A 21537-nucleotide genomic window follows, 5' to 3' on the forward strand; every position below is an offset into this window, starting at 1 on the left:
ATCACAACTTCCCCCGTTTGTGGGCGGAGTCACAGTTTGAGGCGCTGTTTACGCGTCGTGGTGTCAGTGTATACATCGTCTCCCTTCTTTCTCCCAACCGAGTCCCATATAGCCTAGTAGCCAAAAAGTGAACCCGGACATGTTGAGTACACCAAGGTTTTATGTTAGAAATGTTTAGTATGGGTCCCCAGCATGTAGAAACTGCCGGATGCTAACTTGCGAGCAATTTTCATAATTGGCATAATATGTGACCATACCATTAACAACCTATAGAAGGCAAAATATAAAAAATGTCATCATGCTTTATCTAGCATGTGATGTGTCAAACTAGGGGGTTTTCATGATGCTGAATCCATTCCAAGCATTAGTTTTGCAAAAAAACACTCATTGGGCTTAAAACGGCTATGCCCACTTGCCCAAATGTGCTAACTTCATCAATTTGTGATGACGGCATTTGCCGTTTTTAGCCCAATGACTTTGAGTTTTTTGCAAAACTAATGCTTGGAATGGATTAAGCATCATGAAAACCCCCTAGTTTGTGTGGCAGGGGGCGGGATCAAGGTATCTGTGAGTGGGGTGACAGGGCTGGCAAGCCAGCCCAGCCAGCCCTGTCACCCCACACAGATACCTTGATCCCGCCCCCTGCCACAGTTTGACACATCACATGCTACATAAAGCATGATGAAATTTTGAATATTTTGCCTTCTATAGGTTGTCTAGCCTGGTTAATAAACCAGACCGAATCAGCCGTTGGCAAAAAAAAGTTGCCTACCAGCGGATTACGGTCTGGCGAGGCTCAGTAGCACGCCTCTTTCCTACAGCAGAGAACAGGTCGGACCAATCGGGACACGGTATGCAATATAGGCGGGCTTTGGTACAGTGACGTTCAATGCTTGAGACTTTTGACTGACAGTAGCTCTGACCAATTGCGTCAAAGAGAAAATGTTCCCCGGGAAATTAAATCCAAGTGGAGCCAGCCCAGACTGATATACCGCGACAGTGTTGTGTGATATTAGTCTGGCTTATTAGCCAGGCTAAGCCCTACATGTCACCCCACTCACAGATACCTTGATCCCGCCCCCTGCCACAGTTTGACACATCACATGCTACATAAAGCATGATGAAATTTTGAATATTTTGCCTTCTATAGGTTGTAATTGGTATGGTCACATATTATGCAAATTATGAAAATTGCTCAACATATGCAAGTTAGCATCCGGCAGTTTCTACATGCTGGGGATCCATACTAAACATTTCTAACATAAAACCTTGGTGTACTCAACATGTCCGGGTTCACAATGAGGCTCTATGGGCTGGCTACTAGACTAGTGGTTCCCAAACATTTTCATGTCAAGGACCCCTAAATCGACATGTATTAGCCCGCGGACCCCCATTTGAAAAGATGCCAGGGGCAGGGATCCCCATAAGAGAAGATTTTCATTACGGTTCTAGCTGTGATTCTCAACCATTTTAATTTCAAGGACCCCCAGTTTGACATGCATTAGTCTACGGACCCCCATTTAATGGCATTTTTATCGCTGGGACCCCCAAATTATATTGTAAAATCAATGTTAATTTAACTCTGAGTGTACAAATGGAACAGCATTTGGTTCCATTTGTACACTCCCATAACATAATTTGTTACAGACCCATAAGGGTCCATTTGGTTCCAAACTCTTATTTAGCTGGGGACCCCCTGGAACTCTCTCAAGGACCCCTGGGAACCACTGCCATACACATAGACTTGTACACTGAATAATTATTCATATAGAGTTAAATTAACACTGAGGTTTTTTTTTTAAATCTTAATTGACAAAGCACTTGTTAACTGTTAAGCTTTAAGTTCTGTTCAGGGAAAAAACGTGTCATAGGACTTAAATTAAGTGTCAGAACTGTATTTGGTAGTCAAAGTTAAATCCAACACTTTATTTATTTTAATTGTATTGGTAGGCTATCTGTCTTGAGAAGCCAGAAGTGATAGATAGATAGATAGGCCTATAGATAGATAGATGGATAGATGGATGGATCGATCGATCGATATATTGCCTAATGAATAACAAAAAAAAACAAAAGAAAAACAGGAGCGGGATGGGAGCGGGAGTAATTTCGAGTGGGAGCGGGATGGGATCAGAAGTCATTCTACAGGAGTGGGACAGGATGGGATTTTTTTTTAACTCTGTCCCAGGATTGGGACAGGACAGGATTTTTTCTGTGGGACAGGACAGGAGTGAAAATCCACTCCTGTGTCAGTCTCGTGCGTGCGTTTGTGCGTGCGTGTCATGGCCGCCCCAATGCATTTCCAATGGAAGTCACATCGTTGCTTACATCTTGCATGCAACATTGTTGTATAGGTGCAAGATGTAAGCAAGTTGTAAGTGTCATGGCCGCCCCAATGCATTTCCAATGGAAGTCACATGGTTGCTTACATCTACCATGCAACATTGTTGTATGCTAGATGCGAAGGTGTGAGTCAGGCCTTAGTAATCCTGGGTGCAAGCAACACTTCCTCTGCCAACCTGGGGAGAGCAACGGACTGACCTCATGCTTCCTTCTATGCATGAGGAGTCCAAGCCGCTTCTTTTTACCTGACAGGGGGGAGTTTCCCCGAGAGGACGTAACACGTGGAAGGAACACGTTATTCCAACCAGTTCCTTTCCCCTCCAGCACTTTGTGCAAAACAAATGTTTTGACAGTACACCTACAGATTTTGTCCAAACATTACGCAAATTGGTATATATATTGTAGGCAACACACACACACACACACACACACACACACACACACACACACACACACACACACACACACACACACACACACACACACACACACACACACACACACACACACCAAAAGTAGAAGAAGAAGAACAACATCACACCGCACACACTGATTCTAACTTGGATGGAGAGCGCCGCGATTACATACACAGTTAAAATAATGCAAACACGACCGCGTCGACACCTGGTGTGGTACAAACGGGACGAACCGAGGCGCATATATGGATAAGAACAACAACACCAACACTACACGCACACGCTGCAACAACGCGCTGCAAGTGCAACACAAAACAGCTACGTACAATGCAGTGTCACTGCAGACGTGTGTGTGTGTGTGGGGTGTGCGTGCGTGCGTGCATGCGCGGGGGGGGGGGGGGATTTTGGATCGCCTCGCGATGCAGCTCAAATGGCACGCACACACACACACACACGCCACAAAACGCTAATAATAATAATAATAATAAACAACAATAATATCAGTACAGAGAACAGTACAGTACACATGAGACATGAGTACAGTACAGTACAGTACAGAAAGAAAGCTCACATCAGAATATTAATCCATGTAATAATAATAATAAAAAATAAGAACACAACACTAACTATAATATCAACAGTACAGAGTACAGTACAGTACATCAGAATATTAATCCATGTAATAATAATAATAATAAAAAATAACAACACAACACTAATAACGACAGTACAGAGAACAGTACAGTACACATGAGTACAGTACAGTACAGTACAGTACAGTACAGTATTACTGTTCCTGCGCCTTGCCATGCTCTCTTTCATACGCAAATACACAAAACCAAACAAGGTCACTCAGCCAGCTTGGCAACTTTGCGCTTTCCAAGCAAATGCATAAATGAAAACATCATGGGTTGCCATTGCCTTCTTCCCATTTGCGTATTGCATGGCCCTAGGATGAGCGGGCCGAAGGCCCGCGGAATTCTAGTTATATACAATGAGGTTCCAAGGTTTAGAGGTATAGTTGGTCCTTTAAACTAGGAGGGGACAGAAACCGGTTACTTTTGCATTTAGTCAGTTGCATCATTTATCTGATGCAACTCATCTATGATGTTAGAATCACAACCCCCATAACATCCAGAACGTCACCCTAAAACCCGAACAAACCACAGCCCACAGCCATTTCAACTAAATATAAAATGTATTTTAAATATCAATTTTGGGTGTCTGGAGTTAATTGTTCAGTTTCTAGACCATGTTGTGGCGCCTTTTACTGTTCTGACAAGCTAACTCCTACCCCCAACATGCATGTATGCACACAAATACATCCTATATTACATGTGCTGGCTGAGACTATTGTCCGCCAGTGGGTGGTGCTATTTCACAAGTTAATTTGAAGAGTGTACCTTGTTTTAAGACAGGTGTTTGACATTGTGTAATTAGGTCTCTTCTGAGCCTGCTCAAGGTGTGCTAAATTGTAATTAGCAGGGCAGCACACTAGTTTGTTCAGTTTGGTGTGTGAAGGCAGACAGATGTCCTTTTTTCCATGTTGTGCGACAAAGCATTGTCTGTGAGTATATTATGCATCTTTGTGATTATGTATGTCAAATTAATGATAATTTATGCTACATTTGAATCAAACTGATGATGTTTTGTTGTACTTTCAGTTTTACTCTGGGACTTCAGTAAAGAGTTGTTACACCTGGTACTTTTGTCCGGAGTTATCTTTCTGCCTAACTGTGCCTCGAAGCAGCGAGGGCAGAACATTACAACACCGTGGATGTTCACAATCGCGTGGAACTTCCGTTTATGCCTCCGCTCTGACGTCACTCACTTTACCTCCGCGTTTTCAGCCGAGCTTCTGCAGTTTCTGTTTCCATGCTGCGCTTGCAGCTTCCGTTTCTCAAATCTGCCATTACTCAATGTGTGTGTCTTAAAACAGTATTTGTCTTCAGAAGCGTTTATATTGTAACCTCGACGCAGCATAACTTCAGAAATGATCCCAGAACATCTGTGTTGTGTTCAATCACCGCGGATGGCGCCCAGACAAAACAGCCTTTTAAAGGGGAATTTATCCCTAAACCTTTTTTTACAAAAGTAAAAAAAAATAAAAAAAGATGTAGGGGAGCTGGGGCTGCAGCTGGAGGGGTCTAACGCTAGAACTCCTATTCAATCGCGCAGTTGTTTTTTGTTCTGTTCTAGATGATGTGACAGCAACACTCCATGCATTGTTGACACTGCACTCTCCTGGTCTACGTGAGCTGGTGTTAGACCCCCTCCAGCAGCAGCCCCAGCTCCAGCCCCAGCTCTCCTATATCTATTTTTTTTTAAATATTTTTTTTGGTCAATATACATAATTATCAACTTTTGTAAAAAAAAAAGGTTTAGGGAGAAATTCCCCTTTAAAGCGGTCCAGAAACAGGAACTGGACTCCTTTATTTACTTCTTCCCATTGGCTATGGCGGATGTGACACGCGGGTCACATCCGGGTCGACGCACTGCAAGGCATGTTGAGTTACAGGTGCATGATGGGTAGTGGTTTTTTTTTCAATATTTTTTTCCCTTTTTTGTAAGCTAGATGTGAGTGTACCGAAGGCGCGTGAACCTCTAGTGTATATACACAATCTAACTAAACTAAAGTAACAAACTCAAGATTAAATCAAATAAAAACAAATGCAAATGCCAAAAAATAAAAAATACAATGAGTCAATGTTGTTCCATTTTTAGACTAGTTAAAATAACTATAGGCTAAGTGTTAATTTGGTTCCAAATGGTCTATTTGTATTTAGTCATTTAGATGAATGGCTGGATTGGAGATCCATCCCACACATGGAGCACCAGGATGAGCTACAGATGCACAGCACACTGACCATCTGATGCAACATTACGACTGATGCAACACCATGAAAACTAAATGGGAAGTCTGCTCTCCGCTGTTGCCCCTATGACACCGCTCCGGGTGGATGGATGGATGGATGGATGATGCAACAGCACGAAACCGATTCTTCTCACACATACATCAATACACCAGTAAGTTGTTGAAACCTTTATAAACATTGGCAGCCTCTCATCTCTCACTTTGATTCACGTCAAGCTATCTCATTGGACTAGATAAGTGTATAATTCACCCGAGGGTGCATACTTTGTTCTATCATTGTCACAATTCACAAGGAGCATATGCCATCTGAGGCTGAGTCAACATGCTGTCTTTCCCTTGTCTCTTTTCTTTTCTTTTTTTTTCTTTTTCTTTTTTAATTCTTCTTCTCTTTTTCCCTCTATCGGCTACTCTTCTTTCTATGGGTGGGATGGGGGGGGGGGGGGGGGGGGGGGTACTTGGGAGTAGGGGGAATACTGGTGGGGTTTTCTTTTAAAAAATAAAAAGAGAAAAATCCACAAACATGCAATGACTACCATGAAACGCACCTACTGTAAATATATATATGTACCATGTACACTATATGTATTATGCAATGTGTCACTGCAAAGATGTGGAATAAAAATTAAAAAAAATACACCAGTAAGTTCATAAACGTTCTCCTAAAAGGACCCCGTTATATGTTTGGCATATCCCCATCTGAAAATATTTGACCATTTGGACATGGGCCATTATAACTCCAGCCGCGGTCGGCCTTATTGCCTTATACGGCTTATTGCCGCCCTGCTTGGTCCCACCTTATCGCTACTTGCAGATAAGTTGAAGAAATATGCTTCAGCATTGGCATATTTTCATTTATAAAGCCATTCTGGGTGACCTGCCGTCTTACATTTCATCCAAATTCAACTTGGTCCAAAACGGCCTAAACCTCAGGTCAAATGCTTGGCGTGTAGTACCAGCATTCAAATCCGAGGAGGCCCCTGGTCGTGGAATGATCTACAGTCCAGACTAAAATTGGCCTTGAAAGTTCCCTTGAAGTTTCAAAAGGATCATCTTTGATGTACAGTCCAACACCTGCACATGTTTGGATATGTACTAGCCTATGTTCATGCCTATTTATTTATTTATTGGTTCAGATCGTGTAGATTGTGTATATGGTGTATTTTGCCCTGCTACTAAATAGTAGGACTGGGGACTTTTTGTATTTATTCATAGGTACTGTAAGGTGTATTATGGATGTTGTATTTGCTGGTCCAAAATGTAACATTGACGATGTGGTATTGAAGTGTAATTGTATTTCTGCCTCTTGGCCAGTTGCCTATTGTATTATTCTACTAATTGCAGAAAATTCGCAGAACGTAATTCTGAACAGAATACAGTTGACAGTGACACACACATGCATGCAGGTGTCGTAGAAATTTAGATACAAACATTTAATAATACCCCTTTATAAAGAGTATCTCCTAAATTGCACTCTGAGATTATCTTATCTGTCACACCCCTGTGGTGCTGTTTGTTGTCTCCACCAGGCCGAAGGCATGGGGAGAGAGTATGTTTTGCACTCCGTCCGTCCGTCCGTGTGTCCGTCCGTCCGTCCGTGTGTCCGTCCGTCCGTCCGTCCGTGTGTCCGTCCGTCTGTGAACAGCTAATCTCCGGCACCGTTAACCCGGTCGATGCCAAATTTTGCACACACACTCCCTGGATGCCAACGATGAACCTCTGCCCCAAAATTTCCAGAATGGCCTGTTATAGCGCCATCAGGAGGCCGCTTTGTGCAAAACAAGTTTTTGGACAGTACACCTACAGATTTTGTCCAAACATCACGCAAATTGGTACACAGTCTCTCTAGAGCCATTCAACGAAACGGGTTTTTCAGATTTCTCAGACTCCATCCTGATTGGCTAAGATTGGCTTCCAAAGTTCGCAGGAGTGCTCAGTTTCAAACAAAATGCTGCAAATCATGAACACATCGTGTGATTTCCGTGACATTGCGCACGCACATTCCCACTAGGCCGAGGAAGAAATGCCACGTGAACATTTTCAACTCAGCCTCATGGTGGCGCTATAACTGGCCGAAAAGTGTTTTTACCTCCAACTGCATGGATTTGTGGATAACTTTGTATGCCAACTCCCTAGAGGCCAAGGAAAAACGTTTGCCTGGAATTTTTCACATCTGCTCTTTATAGCGCCACCAGGAGGCCGACATATGTAAAACACATTTTCTAATATTACTCCTTCAGATCCACATTTCACGCAAATCGGTACACATGCTCTCCATAGTCATGTGATCAAGACGGGTTTGTTTGATTTCTCATAATCCACCTTCATTGCCTACGATTGGCTTCTAAACTTTTCAGGAGTAGCCCGCTTTGTACCCGTTTTGTACAAATCGCCACAACGACTCAACGCAGCGTCCGATTGCGGTGAAACTGTGCATGCATATTCCCACTTGGCTGAGGAAGAAATGCCACTTGACAGTTTTCAAATCAGCCTCATGGTGGCGCTACAACAGGCCAAGCCGTGACACACACACACACACACACACACACACACACACACACACGATTATATTACTCCTAAACATTTTTCGACAATATTAACACATCTTGCCTGTCCAAAATGTAATTCGTGCCTGCCCAAAATGTAATTCCTGGAAACGCCACTGGTTGTTTGTTGTGTGTATTTTTTTACTATCTGGCTGCAAACCAATTTCCCGCAAGGGACAATCAAGCTAACCTTGAACCTTGAGTGGTGGAAAAAGTACTCATTTATTTTTACCAAAAGTAAAAGTACTCATTATGCAGAATGTCCTGTATAAAAATATCCGATCTACGAGCTTGAGCTTGTAGATCTGCTATTTTCAGAGAGGAACACCCGAGCACAACCAAACATAAAATGACTTATCTATTAGTTAGTACTCCATCCCTTCTCCACTAGTCCCTTGCTAACATTTAGTCTAGTTTTTTATTTGTTAACAAAATTGTCTAGATACCGTATAGTTTGTTTTTATTTAATTTTCCTCAGTGAAAAAAAGGTAGTTGACGAATTCGTCATATATTCGACGAAATCAACACTGGTGGAAATGTACAGTATTTGCCTCTGAGATGTAGTGGCGCAAAAATGATAAAGAATAGTAAAAAGAAAAAATGACATACTCAAGTAAAGTTTAAGTATCTAAAAACTGTACTTGAGTAAATGTATGTTTTCCAGCGCTGCTAGAGGCACCAGATCCAAGCAGTGAATCAGAACAGAGGAATGTGTTTCATTAAGAGGATGCCACTGTGCCACCTCACCATGACCAGCACAGTCACGCCATCCAAAACATTCTCTATCTACATACCAAGGTGTTAAACCTGTGTTATGTAACATCTTTTTGTGAATACCGTTTTATTTTGACCAACCTGTATGGACAAAATAACATTTTACATTAGAAGTAGAGTACGTTAACACAATATAACTTAATATACAGTTGTGGTGGTTGTATTCGGTCTCCCTGCTCCTCTATTGAGTCATAGATCCTGTGTCTACTCTGGACATGACCTTTGACATTGACACTATCCTGGTTTCACACCCGAAGGTCAAAATACTTTTTCTGCCTGGAACAAGCAGGCAGGCTTTATCAGCTAATTGATAGGAGACCCGAGTTCAAGTCCAGGGTAAAACAGGGAAGTTACATAGTGCCTCTTTAACAATTAATTTTACTGTGCAGACAAACAGCGCTGTCCAATTTGATCCTGTGTCTAGGCGAGACATTGACATGATCTAAATGTCTCAATAGAAGAGAGGGAGAAAATACAATTACCCCAATTGTAGAAGTTATATTGTATTAACATGCTCTACCATACAGATTGGACAAAATCACATTTAATTCATTTACTGTAAAAAGTTACTTTAATAAAAAAATGAGCACATTTGAGTCAATATTTATTCTCCCATGGAATGATACAGAAGTTGAGGCATGTTTGGCTTGATCTCTTGCTTTTTACCAGCTGATTCGAAGAATCGGGCTGGTCTATATTAGGATGGGAAACTTGCAACACTAGATCGACACGAGATCATTCTGCTGAGTGTTGCCAAGTCTGCATATTTCCAGCCAAGTCTGCATGCATTTCTGTCACGACAGTTGGCAACACTGGCAACCATACTGACGAGTACTTCTTGCTGAGTGTTGCCAAGTCTGCATATTTCCAGTCTGCATATTTCCAGCCTAACGTGGAGGCTGCTTAGCTTATTTCTGTCACGACAGTTGGCAACACTGGCAACCATACTGCCGAGTACTTCTTGCTGAGTGTTGCCAAGTCTGCATATTTCAAAAGCCCACAAAAAACACCTTTCAACACACTACTTACACACACTCCAACTCGCTTATAATTCGCGGACCTGGCAACACTGCCTCCCCTCGCGCCATTGGCTCAGACACCGAGTACTTCTTGCTGAGTGTTGCCAAGTCTGCATATTTCAAAAGCCCACAAAAAACACCTTTCAACACACTACTTACACACACTCCAACTCGCTTATAATTCGCGGACCTGCCAACACTGCCTCCCCTCGCGCCATTGGCTCACACACACACGCACACACACACACAGTCACACACGCCTGGAAGCCACCGCCCACTGTGATCTCTCCTCAGGAGAAGAGAAACAGCGGAGGAGGAATTGTCGCCTCACCATTTCGCTTATTCCTTCTCAATCTCTGTATATAAAATATAGCTAACTCATCGAAACTTCTTCGCCAATAGTTGGTTTGTGCCAAAGTATTACGACTATAGAGTTCGCATTGGCCAATTCCATTGCCACGCACATTCACAGCCATTTCACAGCCATTTCATCGCGGTGGTTTGACCCAGAGCCAACTCATACAGTTACGACATTGAGGGGGCAGAAACCGAGCGCTCGAGCGCTGTTCATGCAGGCTGAACTGAACAGTTTCGGGAGACAAACACAGAGGTTACTTTTGCACCATGCTAATGCCTGCTAAAGCTAATGTTGACAGCCTGTGTGTGTGTGCATGCTTGCAGCTATGGCTTGCAGGAGAGAGAGGCAGGCGGAGCGGAGGGGTCTCGTCTCGCGCAGCGTGTGTGTGGAGTTTATGCTTTGAGAATTTCTGCCCTCTTCCATGGCATTTGCAACAAACAAAAACATTCTCCCATGTTGATAAGAGTATTTTGAAAAGCACTAAAGGTGGTCCCCAGCTACATGATGGAGACTTGGTAACCAAATGAACCCTTAGAGATCTTTAACTCTTGCGAGTACAATTCAACCAAGTGGGTCCTTTTGGTTCAATTTCACACTCAACAGTTGAAAAATTGTTAAACATCTGCATTACTTCTACACAATTTGAGAATGTAGCAAAATCAATTTGATCTACATTGGCCTGTTATCTCTCCTAATGGTACCAACATCAATACAGTTCTTTAGTTTGGGTCTGGAAGGCTAAATGTCATCAAATGGTGGTCCGTGGATAAAAATATGCGATTAATTTGTGATTAACTATGGACAATCATGTGATTAATCGCGATTACATATTTGAATCGATTGACAGCCCTATTATTATATAAGACGGAGGCAACAATTGTGCAAATAGCCAATCCACAAGTTCACAACGACCTTGGACATCTGCTATTTCACAACATTTATCTGTGGAACCATTCTGTTGCTTGTCTGGGTGGGGGGGTCCCCAGTTCAAATATGATTACTTTGGCGGGTCACAGCCTGAAAAGGCTCCTAAAATTGCTAGCCTACCACCTTGATATTACCAAAAACAAAGTTGTAACTTGTTGCCTTATCTAACTATTCATTGATTCACTCCCAAAATCCATTTGGCAAAAAAAAACAATCACACCTGTGTGAAGTGTGGGGCGCTCACTTCGCATTCTCTCATGTTGGGCTAGTTGGTGTCAAGGTGATGTATGTTTGCTCAGCAGTTGCTGATGTCTGCTCAGGAGGTTTGACTGTTTACTCAGACCGAAAACAAATTAGAGGGAACATTCCCGCGGACCACCGCACCAACCTCCGCAGGGACCCCCCTTATATTAAACACACATCTATACGGAAGCTGCTGGTTATTATTCATATTGAATCAATTCTTGAATTGAATTGATTGAATATAAGGGGGGTCCCTGCGGAGGTTGGTGCGGTGGTCCGCGGCAATGTTCCCTCTAATTTGTTTTCGGTCTGTTAAATCAAGCTACAGACAACACATTCCAAATAACCTCCATTTCCTCTAATGACTTGATAGTCACCAATGTTTGGTTCCATTTTGTACTAGGCTACACTCACCTGGACAGATCCTGTTGTTGTTTACACACACACACACATAAACAGACACAGATATATATACATTTCAGATAATAGCACAATTCTGAAGATTGTAATCAGCTGGTAATTAATTGATTTGAATCAATTCTTGTTTAGTACATTCTCTCTCTCTGTAATAAGGTAAGGTAAGGTAAGTTTATTCAGTGTTTTTAAAATAACAAAGGAAGCACATAATACATACATATGCATATACACATACATACATAAATCTACATACATGCGGTTGGATCCACTTATAAAAGTGGCACCGAAAAGGTGTAGGCTGAAGCCAAGGCTTATGATGCCTACCCTTTGTGAACATGGCCTGGTTTTTTATGACAATGCTTTTTTGTCTGTATGGACATTGGTTTAAAAAATAATAATAATGATTATAATAATAATAACAATATTGAACTGCCAAACCCAACATAATTATAGATAGTGCAGTGGTTCTCAACCTTTTCAGGCTGTGACCCCCCCCCCCCCAAAATAATCATATTTGAACTGTGGTCCCCCCAATGCATATTGTGAAAATAGCACATCTACAACGCTTCTTTCTTATATTATTTCACAATTTGGCCAATGTTTGACCAGTTTTTATAGTATAGTTTGTTGATTACTTTTATTTTATAATTTTTATCCCACAATTTTGTAACCCATTTTCCACTCCTGTGTCAATTATCTAATGTGATCCTGGGCTCTACACACCCTCCGCCAACCTACTGTAGTCCCCATATATGGGGAACTCCACTGTTACATAAGTGTATTATGTTAATATATATATAATTATACTTGGCCTATGCATGTCCATGATTGGAGAGTGGAATACTGACACCAGCTTTCAGTCTAGGTCCTGTTGCCATGGGAGGAGACCTACCTGTTGCTACGCCTCGCCTCCAATCCAGCCTGGACCAATCACCTGCCCGTCATCTCCACTATTTAAACAAGTGTTGGCACCTGTGCTCACCGGCAGTGTGTCACAGTTTGCAGTAGCTGTGGGTGCATGCTGTCCAGAGCATTTGGGTTTGGTTGCTACTTTGGGCCACTAAAGTATTGGTGTGTCCTCAGTAAAATACTCTCTTCATCTTGAGTTGAACACATTATGTTAAAACACATTTTGTGCCCAAGACGTCTGTGGACGTCTTTGGTATTACCGCACGGGCAGAGCGGTAATACCGCTCTGCTCTGTCGTCTGTGGACGTCTTTAAAATAAATATATATATATATATATATATATATATATTTTTTTAAATCAACACAATGATTTTTTTTTTTTTGTGGTGGTGCCAAAGTTCGCCATTGAGAATGCATTTGGCGTTTAAATTAAATAACTCAGAAACTATAAAACATTTCAAAGTAAAAAGTTCCAGCATGTGTCTCCACAGTTAGCTGAATTATAAAAAATGTGAATGGATTTTCTAGGTGAAAGTGGTTTTTGGGCAGTTTTGCGTGGGCTCTCAAAGTGTTAAGCCACTGAAAGTTTGTAAGAAGCAAACATTCTGCTAAGGTTAATGGAGTATGGGATCTTGCTTTTTGTAAACCGCTATTATTAGGTGTTGGTTAGAGTAGGGAGTTTATCCTAGTTCTCATTTCTGTAACCGGTTTTCTTTTTCATGTTGGTTAGCATTAGTTAGTATTTGTTGTTTAGAGTAGGCTAAGTTCCCTTTTGCTTATTTCTCTGAGTTAATTTCCCCATACATCCTTAGTTTTCAGTTTAAACCTCAACATTACCTTTATTGTAGCATTTGATGGTTGTCTAATGAGTACAAGCCTTACTATACTGTTACTATACTGTTTGTAATCGCATGTGAACTCTTTAAAATAACCTTATCAAAGGCAACAAATAAACAACAGTTCACTTTTCAGCCTATGTCGCAATCCATTTTTACCCCTAGACCTACTGGATTGTAATAAAGGCCCTTTCGCCAACCCCGCCTCGGGGATGGGCACTGATGACGCGGAGGAGGAAACACGCCGCCCCGAGCGGGAATCATGTGGGGAACCCCCTGGGGGTCCTGACCCACATGTTGAGAACCACTGGCATTTAATGGATCAACAGTTTGATATGCCTTAATCCGCAGACCAATTGGTACCTTTTTAATCTTTAATGTACACTTTAAAATCCTAGTGTTAATTGAACCCATTTAGACCTGTTAAACCTTTACATTATTATACCTTGCACATTCTCTGAGTTACAAAAGGCGCATTTCGTTCATATAATCAATCATACTATCAATCCCAGGACCACCTGGGACTGTACAGAATGTGCAACTCCACCATCATCCTTTTTCTATCATTTGAATATTGGCACCATATGATTTTAATGTTCAGCGTTTTCACCAAAATAAGTACTAGTCCTACAGTAGGCCTATGTTCTCACCATTGGTAGATTGCATATTCCTCATTATATTAACAACAGCTAGATTGTGCATATGTAATGTATACCCTCTGTGTAGCTGACTCACTATACATAATATCAGCTTCACAACATATTCACTGTCGATAGTCTGAACATACTGTGTATATCCATTCATGGACGATAGATGTATGTATTGTGTGCCCACTGATGATAGATCTATCTATCTATCCTCATTTAGTGTTTGTTTAATGACTAAACCATCTCATATCAGGTTTGAAATGTACACCATGACACCTTTTAACCTCCCATCACTCTGACAGACCCCAGCAACCATAATCCAGTAATCCTCCACCTGAGGCAGTGAGGAGTGGGCAGGGATCCATACATGTATGTGCTTGAACATACCGGTCTATTAAATCGTAGCCGCTGGGTGAGTAGATTATAATACCGCTCACGTGTTTTGCCCTGAGACACACATTCTATAGACATTTTAGACTGGAAAACAGAGCTATAAGTTGAAGCCTCGTAAATTTGTCCTGCCCCTGGTGCTGAAATTTCAGCATAACAATTTTTGCCCGGTTATGCTATAAAGAACATTTTGGGTCTTTTTGGGCAGTCACGGAAGTCCGCACGCAGCACATCTGCTTGCAAAGTACTGTAGTTAAATAACACCTAAAGTATGTATTTATGTACAGTATGGATGTATTTCCTGAATGGGAATCTAAATTCAAGAGCCACTTATTGTCGTTCATTGTCCTTGCCATGTCTTTGTATATTCAATCTTTTTTTTATAATAGTGTTGTGCCTGAGCTGTTTTTCTTTTCTTTTCTTTCTTTCTTGTGTTGTTTGTTATTATGTTTTTGTTGTGTAATGTCTGTTTGTTGTTAAAACCAATAAATATACTTTATAAAAAATAAAAAATAAAACACCTAAAGAAGGAAAGCTTAAAGCTTTCCTTTTGTAGGTGTTAGAAAACGTGCAAAATAGGAGCATAAAATTGGTTCCTACTCCCTATGACTTATGGAAGAGTACATGGCTTTGAACATGTCAAAATGGAATTGTCTGTCACTAAAGAACTTAGACATTTTCAGTTAGATTTTCTTCCCCTTTTCTTCCCAGGCTTGTTCAGACAACATATGGAATGGCGCTGAGAGATTTAATCTAAATGGTATGATCAGCTATACAGTAGACAACTTAATAATTCAAAAGGTCAACATAAAGAAGAAGAATCAGGGCGAGACTCAACTTGACCTGACCTATTTTTTATGGGCTGTAACTGAGTCATAATATGACTCAGTGTACATATCCACATATTATGTGGATGATATGTACAGTTATGGTATGTGCTTTTGTGTTCTTCACGTGGTTAATGGAACTTATATTTATCAATTAATGAATGAAAGAAAACAAAATAGTCAAACACATTGCAGATGGAGGTCCGCGGTCGAATACATGTTCATTTGGAGGTCATTCGGGTGCTGATAGCCAAGTGGTTACGGCGCGTACCACATAGGCTCTGATTGATGCTTGACAGCGAGCCCCGGGGCCGGGTTCAATTCCCGAACCTAACAGGCCTGTGCTGCATGTCACTCCCCGACTCTATCCCTCTTTCCTGTCTCTCTAGTAGAACTATTAATAAAGGCCCAAAAATATCTTACAATTCTTGACAAGAAACAGTTTGAGAACCACTTTTGATTTAATTTTTCATCTATTTGGACGGGACAATATGAACGATACATAAAATGCAGTGTAAATACATTTAGCACGAGATGCACATTTTCATCCTTTGTCCCCAACATAAAAAACAGGAAAAATAAAAACACCATACATAGTGTAATGATGGTATATCTACATCCTAAATTGGTTTAGATTCTTATAGTGCTCTTACCTCAGAGCATTTGGTTACTCACCTTTCTTTTTTTATTGACACTGTCATCTCCTCAATCACAAACCTGTTTGTAATTGTGTCTTTAGTGTTGTAAACACTGATGTGCGGGTTATCTCAGCCTCATAAATTATGATTTATGCCTTTTGTACTGTCAAGTCGAGTCAAGACAAAGGTATCGCACATTTCATGCTGTATGACAAGCACAGCCTCAACATGAAAACGAAATGATCAATATTATTAAATAATACAAGAATGTGTTACAACTTACAATACAACAGTACAATATTATAACGAATAAGATAACACACAAGTTAGGCTTAGTGTAAGTGTATAGCAGACTTTAATTCAAGTACTATATATATTTATTTTTAAAGCACTTTAAAAAACAACAGAGTTCACCAAAGTGCTGTACAGTCGATAAATAATATAAAAACACAACAATACAGACATAGGTACAACTCTTAAACTGAGTTTAAAGCAGGGAGTATACATGAGTTTTAAGATTAAAAAAACAGTACTTGTTCCAAAGTTTGGGGGCTACTGAGAAGCCTTCTCCACTTAAGAGCGGTAGCTGGAAGAAGACGGATATCAGTGTTTATCAGTTTGTTCAATATCCCTGTGCATTACATGGTTGGTAATGCCATGCTTGGTTTATATACAGTGGGTTTCACATAGGGATCCAGGTAAACCCAGATCCATTTGAGAGGCATTGCCAGCAGCACTGGGTCCAGAAATCATGATCAGTTGGTAGAGACCATATTACCTGAAATGATCTTTTTTGCTGTGTATTCAGTGTGTCGCCATACTGTAGGAAGGAGAAGCCACTCATAGTTTAAAAACAGATCCATTATTATTATTCTTTCCAGTGGGAGCCTGTGCCGAGAAGGTAAAATAGGAGGGATGTATTCAACCTTTTTGGTTGTAGTTAAAACTCTGGCTGTAGCATTCTGAACCCCTGCTTAGTCAGTTCAGCAAAAAGTGCATTTTCACTACTACAGTAATGATGTCTATACTTCAAGAACCAGCTTTTTCAGGATGTAACTGTGACAGGACACTTCAGAGGTATAATCCTTAGATATGTGTCTATTCTGTTTATACATTTAAGAGACAATCATGTACAGCAGGCTAGTTTAGTTGGCGTGATACTACTGTATCTCAACAAATACTGTACATTTAGCAGTTGTGATGTGCTGCCCTCTGCTGGGACACTGCTCTGCCAATGTTATAGGAGAATTCCATGCTAGAAGGCTTTCTTATTGTCTCCACCAGGCCGAAGGCATGGGGAGAGAGTATGTTTTGCACTCCGTCCGTGTGTGTGTCCTTCCGTCCGTCCGTTACCAGCTAATCTCCGGCACCGTTAACCCGGTCGATGCCAAACTTTGCACACGCACTCCCTGGATGCCAACGATGAACCTCTGCCCCACGTTTTCCAGAACGGCCTGTTATAGCGCCACCATGAGGCCTTTTCAAATTTACCTAAAACTGCACCGATCTGCGTGAAACGTTGCATGCACACTCCCTAGAGGCCAAGGACAAACCTTTGACCTGCATTTTCCGCATCTGCCTTTTATAGCGCCACCAGGAGGCTGACTTTTGTAAAACACATTTTTTGATATTACTCTTCCAGATTGTGTCCAAAAATCTCACAAATCGTTACACAGTATATCTATGGTCATGTGCTCAAGTCGGATCTGTCCGAGATTTCATATTCCATCCTAATTGGCTATAATTGGCTTTCCCAGTTTGCAAGATTGCCCCGTTTTGAACAAAAGCCTCAAATCATGAACGCAGCATGCAATTTACGTGAAATCTTTCACACATTTTCTTACTAGGCTGAGGAATATATCCCACCCTTTTCACATTGGCCTGTTATAGCGCCACCAACAGGTTGATTTTTGCAAAACACATTTTTGGAACAAAATGCCTCAAATCATCCAATTGCCATCAAAGGCAATTGGATGAGTCTCAGATTGTACACTGATTGGCTAAGATTGCCTTCCAAAGTTTTCAGGAGTGGCCCGTTTTGTACAAAATGCTGCACATGTCCTGCTCATCCAGAATTCTATCCTCAGAGATGCTATGAGTAATCTGGCTCTGCATTTCCTCAACAAAATGAAGAAAATTGTTAAAATTAAAAAAAAACATCCTCCTAAACATTTTGCCAAACATCACACACACTCCTATCCTCCTGGTGGAGACATGTGCCCGGAAGGGCACTTTTTCTAGTTGTGGGCTCGCAACAGCGAGCACACACTAGTTATTGCCAGTTTATATTTGTGGGCTCGCAACAGCGAGCACACACTAGTTATTGCCAGTTTATATTTATTGTGGGCTCGCAACAGCGAGCACACACTAGTTCTTGCCAGTTTATATTTATACTTCCAATTTCCGCCCTTTTTTTCGTCCTCCTACTACTTTCACACACTTTATGCTAGAAATTTAGTTCAAACTTCAAACTGTTCAGCTCTTTGCAGTTATTTATGCTTGCATTTTTATTTTTACAATTGTTTATACTTTTTTAACTTTTAAACTTTTAAACTTTTTTTTACATTCTTTATAATGAGAGTCGATGGGAGAAACGTCCCATTTTTCACAGTTGACTTTTTTGTGCTCTTATTACTCTGTCATACTTTCACTTTGAAACTCCATTCAAACTTTAAAATGTTCATCAATCTTTGAATTTTCATTGGTGAAAAGGTTTTTTTGAAAAAGTTTATACTTTTTAAAATATTTAACTTTATTTATAAAATGTTTCTCTCATAGACAATGTATGGGATTTTATCTCTAAATCAACCTCACTTTTGCAGCCTCATTACTCTGGCATACTTTGTCGTAGAAACGTGATTTAAACTTTAGCTAGCTCACACGACTGTGGACTTTTTCGTGGTTCAAACCGTATTCGAATATGTTACACGGTTTTTCCGAAATCGCAGTTCAATCGCAGGCCGTTTCGCGTGTCCCCTTAGAGTGTGGGGCCTCCTTGAGTAGAGTGTGGAAACTGAAATTCTTTCCTTGGAAATTTACCAAACAAATTGTCGTCCCGGGCAAAATATTCACTTTACATGGATGTTCTTTGGTCATTTTGTAGCCACACATGTCCTCTTTCACACCTCTTTAACCACCAAAGCACAGATACATACAGAATGTGAACTACGGCCTTTTAAGTGACACAAATACAGTCAAGCTGCCCATTGACCTCCATTGTATAATTCTTACGAGGAAAGTATCGTGAAGACAATTCTTAACTCGCTCTTATAACCACATTTTCGATCGTACCAACACCACCATCGCACATGTTGTACCTCAATGTCTCAGGCCACTCAAAGTGAAACAAATATTTGCATTCGACTTTTACTTTTTGCGATAGAGCAATTTGTTCGGGCATAGGTTTTTCCCTATTCAGGCCCATTGAAATCTCCCAGTCATAGTGAAGCACTGTTTTACTCTCCCACAGCTGAGACATATAAGGGCTTAATTACAGGGCTGACATTAGAGTTACAAGATCTCAATGAGTTGCTCTGCGAAACCTTGTGAGCTTGTAAGTCTGCTATTTGTGCAGTCACAGACACACGCATGCATACGCACGCACGCACGCACGCAGCTTGTAGATTTGCTATTTGTGCAATTAGGCTCTACACACAGAGTCACAGACACACGCATGCATGCACACGCACGCACGTGCACGCACGTGCACACACACACACACACGCACACACAAACACACAAACACACACACACACACACACACACACACACACACACACACACACACACACACACACACACAAAAACCCTGTCTTTTGCTTGCAGCATGCTACAGTCTTGCAATTTGCTCCATGGGCTTAGACCACCAATAGGAGCACGCTGTACTTAATTAATTGCTTAAGCCCCGCCCTTCTGTCTTCCCATTGGCTGGCCTTTACACAGCTCTAACTTTTGTTTGCAGCATGATACAGTCCTGAAAATTTGTTTATGGACTTACACCACCAATAGGAACACTAATATAAACTTAAAAAATATTTTTTTTTATTAACTTTTTTTTTTAAACTTTTTTTTTTTTAAACTTTTTTTTTTTTTTAACTTTTTTTTAAACTTTTTTTTTTTAACCTTTTTTTTAAAAACTTTTTTTTAAAACTTTTTTTAAAAACTTTTTTTTTAAAACTTAAAAAAAAACTTAAAAATAAAAAACTTAAAAAAGAAAACTTAAAAATGAAAAACTTAAAAAAAAACTTAAAAGAAAAAAAAAACTTTTAAAAAAGAACTTACAAAAAACAATTAAAGAAAAACTTTAAAAAAACTTAAATACTTAAAAAAAACTTTAAAAAAAATGAACTTAAAAAATAAACTTAACAAAAACTTAAAAAAAACTTTTAAAAACACAAAAATGAAAGAAAAATCTTAGACCATTGTCAATAATCATTGTGTTTATGCTTTTAAAGATAGGCCTATATGCTATTTGACCCTTTTTTTACATGTAAACGTATGCTATTTAATACAATTTCTGCTCATTAATGCTTTCATATTCATTGATGTTGTATTTTTTTCTTTTTACCTTTTCTTAATTAATCAAGAATGCAATACAAATCATTAGTAGACACAGTTATAACTTTACTTACTTTATTCTGCCACTTTTTGGGCATCATACTACTTCCACATACTTTACTCCGCTTTATGCAGTTACTTATGCTTATACTATTCTTTTTACAAATTTTTATACTTTTTAACTTTTTGTATTTTTTTTTCCTTCAGCTTTAATACATTTACTACTGTACATCATACATTGAGTTTTTTGGCGAGCCCACGCAGTTTCACCAGGAACTGCTTTTCTAGTTCCTACATTTATTCCTATTCTTTATTCCGCCACTTTCTTCGTACTCCTACTACTTTCACACACTTTATGCTAGAAATTTTGTTCAAACTTCAAACTGTTCAGCTCTTTGCAGTTATGTGTGCTTGCATTTAGATTTTTACAATTGTTTATACTTTTTTAACTTTTTAACTTTTTTTTACATTCTTTATAATGAGAGTCGATGGGAGAAACGTCCCATTTTTCACAGTTGACTTTTTTGTGCTCTTATTACTCTGTCATACTTTCACTTTGAAACTCCATTCAAACTTTAAAATGTTCATCAATCTTTGAATTTTCATTGGTGACAAAGTTTTTTTGAAAAAGTTTATACTTTTTAAAATATTTAACTTTATTTATAAAATGTTTCTCTCATAGACAATGTATGGGATTTTATCTCTAAATCAACCTCACTTTTGCAGCCTCATTACTCTGGCATACTTTGTCGTAGAAACGTGATTTAAACTTTAGCTAGCTCACACGGCTGTGGACTTTTTCATGGTTCAAACCGTATTCG

General features: G+C 40.1%; 1 long non-coding RNA gene across 1 annotated transcript in view; it reads left to right on the top strand.

Moving 5' to 3' along the window:
• The first annotated feature begins 4211 nt into the window (after positions 1–4211).
• Positions 4212–21537, top strand: part of LOC306920424 — a 32669-nt gene continuing 15343 nt past the window's right edge. The window contains exons 1-2 of the long non-coding RNA XR_013789659.1: positions 4212–4323; positions 5543–5783. This is a non-coding gene — a long non-coding RNA (uncharacterized lncRNA). The remainder of the gene's footprint in view (positions 4324–5542; positions 5784–21537) is intronic.

This window comes from Electrona antarctica (genome assembly GCF_951216825.1).
Source record: "Electrona antarctica genome assembly, chromosome: 3".
Lineage (NCBI taxonomy): Eukaryota > Metazoa > Chordata > Actinopteri > Myctophiformes > Myctophidae > Electrona > Electrona antarctica.